The sequence below is a fragment of the Mandrillus leucophaeus genome, unplaced genomic scaffold (genome assembly GCF_000951045.1).
Source record: "Mandrillus leucophaeus isolate KB7577 unplaced genomic scaffold, Mleu.le_1.0 Scaffold645, whole genome shotgun sequence".
Taxonomy (NCBI): domain Eukaryota; kingdom Metazoa; phylum Chordata; class Mammalia; order Primates; family Cercopithecidae; genus Mandrillus; species Mandrillus leucophaeus.
Genome location: NW_012106975.1, coordinates 1,168,106 through 1,174,612, shown reverse-complemented (window position 1 = coordinate 1,174,612; position 6,507 = coordinate 1,168,106). Strand labels below are relative to the sequence as shown.

General features: G+C 45.2%; 1 pseudogene across 1 annotated transcript; it reads right to left on the bottom strand.

Moving 5' to 3' along the window:
• Positions 1-5,020: 5,020 nt before the first annotated feature.
• Positions 5,021-6,273, bottom strand: LOC105554492 (annotated as a pseudogene). The gene has a single exon (XR_001008336.1). The product of XR_001008336.1 is annotated as a ubiquitin-like protein 7 pseudogene (transcript).
• Positions 6,274-6,507: the final 234 nt, after the last annotated feature.

The window sequence follows — 6,507 nt, the reverse complement described above, 5'->3', positions numbered from 1 at the left end:
AAAAGAAAGAGAGCGAGAGAGAAAGGAAGGAAGGAAGAAAGAGAGAGAAAAAAGGAAGGAAGGAAGGAGAAAAAAGAAATTCACAATGTTAAAAATAAAAAGAGGGATATACAGAGAGATCCAGCAGAGACTATAAAGATAATAGTGTACTATTAAAAACTATATCCCAAAAAATGCATAAAGAAGCAGAAGCTTAGAAGAAACACACATTCATTTAAAAATAACCAACTCAAAAAAAAATTTTGAAGTCCAAATAGCTCATAACCATTAAAACAAGTGAATTGATTGTCTAATTCTCCCACAAAGAGAATCACTGGGCACAGATGATTTTACAGGTAAGTTCTACCAACCATTCACAGAGTATATCATCTAATCTTATGCAAACTCTTTGAGCATACAGTGGCTCACACCTGTAATCCCAGCACTTTGGGAGGACGAGACAAGTGGATTGCTTGAGCTCAGGAACTTGAGACCAGCCTGGGCAACATAGTGAGACTCTGTCTTTACAAAAAATACAAAACTTAGCCAGGCGTAATGGTAGGCACCTGTAATCTTAGCTACTCAGAAGGCTGAGGTGGGAGGATTGCTTGGGCCCAGGCAGCAGAGGTTGCAATGAGTCGAGATTGCTCCCACTGCACTCCAGTCTGGGCGACAGAGCCAGAACCTGTCCCCTACCTGCTAAAAAAGTTTAAAAAAAAGAAAAAGAATGCTCCGCAACTTTTTATATGAGTGCACTGTACTTTGATACAAAAACTCAAAAAATCCAGCAAAGAAAAGTGATAGGAAAACTTCATTCATGAATATACAGGCAATAATCCTACACAAATATCAGCAAAATGCATCCTGTAGTTTATGAAAAAAAATAATACTGTACATCAGGACTAAGCTGGGTTTATTCCAAGAATATAATGCTTAACTTCAGGAAAACTGTAATTATCATTCACCACATTAGCATCTTAAAAGAATGAAACAATATTGTTTTTCAATAGATGGAGAAAACACATCTGACAAAATTCAAAATATCTATTCATTTATTTTTAATTAACTAGCTCAGATTAAAAAGAGATTTCCTTAATCTGATAAAGGGAATCTACCAAAAACCTTCAGTAAACATTATTTTTAATGATAAAACAGGGAAGGCTTTTAAAATCAGGAAGAAGAAAGAAAGGAGGCCAGGTGCAGTGGCTCACGCCTGTGATCCCAGCACTTTGGGAGGCCCAGGTGGGTGGATCACTTGAGGCTAGGGCTTCGAGACTAGACTGGACAAAAAGGTGAAACACCCCCTCTTTACTAAAAATACAAAAAAAGTACCAGGGCTTGCTGGCATGCACCTGTAGTCCCAGGTATTCAGGAGGCTGAGGCAGGAGAATCACTTGAACCTGGGATACGGAGGTTGCAGTGAGCTGAGATTCCACCACGGCACTCCAGCCTGGATGAGAGAGCAAGACTGTCAGAAAAAAAAAAAAAAAAAAAAAGAGAAAGGGAGAAAGGAAGGAAGGGAGGAAGGGAGGGAGAGAGAGAGAGAGGGAAGGAAGGAAGGAAGGAAGGAAAGAAGGAGGGAAGGAAGGAAGGAAGGAAGGAAGGAAGGAAGGAAGGAAGGAAAGAGAGAGAGAGAGAGGGAGGGAGGGAGGAAATAAAAGGTATAAGGTTTGGAAAGGAGAAAAACCCTTAAAACCTCATTCACAGATGATACGATTTCTACATGGATGATGTGATTTTATCCACAATCTTAAAAGTTTATATGTTATATTCATAAGAGCACTTTTTGTGATAGCCAAGAACTGGAAACCATTCAATGTCCATCAATGGTAGAATGGATAAATAAATTGAGACATAGTCACACACTGAAATTCTATACAGCAAAGAGCATGGTTGACAACCATATTCAATCATAACTAATCTCTGCATGGAAATCAGGTTAGTGGTTACTCTTGGATGAGGGACTAGTGGACAGAAGTGGCACAGGAATGTGGTGTGCAGTAAGTATGGAATTTGGAGTCAAGCAGTGTTTGGTTTAAATATTAGCTCTGCTGTTTACCAATTGACCGACCTTTTACAAGGGACATTACCATTGGGGGACTCAGTTTTCTCAACTAGAAAATGAACGTAGGTTTTCTCAACTAGAAAATGAACGTAGTAATGCTGCTCAGCTCACTGGATTGGTATGAAGTGAATGAGATAACATATGTGAAACATTCGGCTCAGAAAGTTCTGAAAAATGGCAGCTATTGTTGTTATCAGTTTTATTATTCCTCAAGTTCCTCTCCATTAAGAATCTAGAGACTTGTAGCCATGAACGGTGGCTCACACCTATAATCTTAGTGCTTTGGGAAGCCAAGGTGGGTGGATCACTTGAGCTCAGGAATTTGAGACCAGCTTGGCCAACACAGCAAAACCCCGTCTCTACAAAAAATACAAAAATTAGCTGGGTATGGTGGTGTGTGCCTGTAGTCTTGGCTACTCAGGAGGCTGAGTTGGGAGGATCACCTGAGCCACGGAGGTTCAGGCTGCAGTGTGATATGATCACACCATTACTTTCCAACCTGGGCAACAGAATGAAACCCTCTCTCAAAAAAAAAAAAAAAAATCTAGTGACTTGTGAGTAGAAAACAAAGGTAACAAATAAAGAGTAACTCAGCAGATGGCTTTACATTTCAATATATTTTCTCCAGAGATGCTTTGGGAACACTCCACACCCCAGACATGGCTTGTTCAGCATGCACTGATATTGTCTTGTCATTGAAACTCCTGCCAAAGTCACATGCACTAGTGCCAAATGGTAAGTTCAGCACGGGGAGGGGCAGAGGCCTCCAGAGACGTTAAGTTAACTGCTGACTTTGCTCTGTTTCCTGCAAATCTGAGAACCAGCACATGTGACCTTTCATTCTTATCTTTATAGTAAGAGGTGCTTGAGTCTAGGGCATTTTGGTTTGGAGCTGAAAGAAGCTGTGGAATGCCTTCTCATTAGGGACTAGTCAGATAGCCTCCTGAGCCCACCCTCACCCCTGCCCACTGGGGACACAGGCATTTATCATGAAAAGAATGTAGCACCTGCTTCCCCCAACCCCTGTCAGATTTCCTGTTTTTTTCTAAAAGCTTCCAAAATAGATTTTGGATTGTAGCGTTTTCCTCCAACGTTTCTGCAAAGTGTTTCCTGAATAATTATTTGTGCTTAGTGTTTGAAAAATAACCTTGCTCAAAGAGAAGAAATATAATGAACCTATTTGATATAATCTACATTAATGGGAGCAGCCCCAAGCAAAGGAGATAAAGAGGCAACACGAGGAGGATCAACATTTGGGCTCTTGGAAGGGAGCCCTGAGAAACATCATCAGCCAGACTTTAGTGATCAGTGCTCACTGAGCCTTCCTCATTAGACAGGGCAACTGGAGAGCACAACCAATATACACACAGGTGCATGTGGACACACACACAAGGGACATAGGAATGAGCAATTAGTCCAAGCCTCCTACCAACGTGACTTCTGCTTCACCCCTACATGAATTTAAGTAGTGTGGAAAGTAGGAAATGCTCCTGTAGTTCAGGAAATAAAGCAAGAAAGGAGCTTCCAGCGAGGTGCACTGGGTAGGACAGCCACCCAAAGCCCAAAATAGAAACAGCGCCTCATCAACCCCGAAGAAAAGGCATCCTACCCCCTGCCCAGGCTGAAGAAGACACCATCCAGAACATTAATCCTAACACACTTTAGTGCATCCAGAGCTTTGCAGCAGAAAAAGTCCTGGTAGAAGTAATTTTTGCACATTGAACAAAAAAGAATACGCTTTGAAACAGATGGGATCGAAGATAATAGATGTGAAGGTGCTCCGGAAAGTTAAAGGGGTTATACAAAGGTAAGAGATCATTGCTATTAGTGTTGTGTTTGCTTCGAAGATGCTGGAGTATTTCTTCTCAATCAATGATCTTGACATTACAAGGGCCAATTCTGTCAGGACAAGGAGAGCATTGAACCTGGAGTCAGAAGGGCCAGAGTCTAGCGCAGCTGTACTGCTGATGAACCACCAACCACCAGCAAGCCCCTCAGCTCTCTGGCCTTGCGATGCCATCTCTGTAAATGGGGCCTAATCATAGGGCTGATGGAACATCACAGAGATGAAAGCGTCCAGTACTCAGGAGGCACTTAAAGCAGCTACTGTTTACTGAGCTCTGTTTACTTTGCTCTAGACACCATGCCAGCACTGTGTCTCCATTCTCTCACTAATCTTCACAAGAAACTACCAGGTAAGAACTGCTGTTTTCCAGTTACAAGGAAGACACGGAAGTGCCAAGAGGTCAGGCAGACTGCCCTAAGTGACAGGATTTCAGAGCGCAACACAAACCCAGTGATTCCAGTCCCGGGCTCTGTTCACTCGCTACCATGTTTTCCTCAATATTGGTTGAATCCCGAGTAGGTTATCCATCCTTTGACGGCAGGTACTGTTTGTTCTTCCTGAACCCTCATCGCAGAGCATCTGCTCCCATGCTGGCTGCCAGTACAATTTACTGAAATTGAAATGTTACAGCTCTGTGAGAAGGGCCCTGCTGGCCAGGCCAGGGCTCTCTGACAGCTGTTTGGTGAGCTCCACATGACTCCCTGATCCAGGTGGGATGACTTCTGCATGAGGGGGCCTGGGAGGCCCTCGCACATGCAACTTCCGGGGGCGACAGATCAGCTCACTGTGCCCATCGCTGACCTGTAAAGAGGGAACCACCTCTGGTACACTCTAGGTGGCCAGACAAGTGTCTGAGATACTGGGACACCATCCAGCCCTGTTACAGGAGTGCAGTTTTAGCTTATCTCAAAGTGTCAAGAAAATAACTTTAGAAGTAACGTTTGAGAGCATGGCTATCCTGCTTTGTAAATCTTGGCATGTTTTCGAAAGCTTGACGTAAAGACTACATTATATAAAACACTGTACCACTAGCAACTTCCAGGCAAAAATGACTAAAGCATAAACAATGAAAAATGCACCCAGCATTTCAAATTAAGGCTTCCAAACATCATATCTCTTCATTCTTTTTTTTTTTTTTTTTGAGAGTTGACCATCAGGTAGGTATATTGGGGGAGGGAGAGATGGAGGCACCTTCATGAGTGCCTCCCATGGGCAGCAGCCTCTGAAACTTGCTGGGGGTTTAGGGGAAGCAGGGAGTTCATGGGGCTCCTCCAGCAAAGATGAGCTCCAGGGCTGCCGGGATGTCCACACCGGTGGCCTGCAGGGCCCGCAGGCTCAGCTCATTGTCCTGGATGCCCATGTCACATAGCTGCTGTAGCTGGGGCTGCCACTGGCTCTGAAGGCTGGGCTGCCCAGAGGCCTGAAGGGCATGCTGTAGGGCTTGGCTGAAGAGATCACTGGTGATGGGTGTCCCTGACTGGGTGCCAGGAGTCGGTGTGTGAGAGCTGCTCTCTGGAGTGCTGACCAGGGCCAGGGCGGTGGCCAGCTCACTCTGGGTGATGGGCCGGGGCCCAGCAGCTCCACTGTACCCCAGGGAGGCTGGGCGGGAGCTGGGGGTACTGCTAGAGGGTGTGGACCTGGTGTTTGGGTGAAAGTCGTCCTCATCATCCGAGAGCCCTTCAAAAAGGAAGCCACCTGTCATATCCCGGTATGAGCTGGAGAGCATGCTCCGGGAAGAGGAGTCAGTCCCTGGCATCAGGGCACTGCCTGCTACTGAGTGCAGAACCAGGACAATGGCATTGACGAGGGCTGGGTGAGCAGGCACCAACGTATCAAGCATATTGGGATCAGCGAAGACAGAGAAGAGGTCCTTGTCCTGGAGAACCCCAAGAGCAATGGGGTCACTGCTGAGGCCTGGGGTGGCCACAATGATCTGATCCAGAGATTCCTTATTGCTGAGCATCTTAAAGACTGCTTCCCTGTAAGAGGAGCTGCTGTACAGGGCAGTGTGCAGCACCCGGAACTCTCTCATGGCAGCCACTTTGTCCACAGGTTCTGGTTTCTGATCAGGTTCAGGTCAGGACTTTTGCAGAACATGGACAGTGGACCCAGGTTGAATGCCATAGAAGTCAAGTGTCTGGTCATCTTTTACCTTCTGACCACAGTAGATCAGATCAATCAGCTCAGGGTCTGGAACAGACTCCTGGAGTTTGCCAGCAATAAGCTGCTTCAGAAATGAAATACTATAGCCCCCAAGCGAGTATTCTCCCAGTTCTGTCTCTGGCAACCGAAGAATAGACTTTGGAGCAAGTGGCTGGTCAGCCAGCTTCACCGCCAGGTGCCAGTCTGAGAGAGACATCCTCTCTCTTTTGCGCTCTCTCTTTCTCCCCGTCCCGCGGAAGGAACCCGGCCGCACTGCCATATCTCTTCATTCTTAAAGACAGGTGCACTGGGCTTGATTTGATGTGATGCCCAAATACAATGAAACTGTAATTTAGGGAGCTCAAGTTATGTTTGAATCAATGATAAATTAATACTACTGTTAATTTTCTTTTGGATGCCTTCTTCACATGCCAGAGATAATAATGTTCTGGTCTTCAATTAAATGAAAGATGGG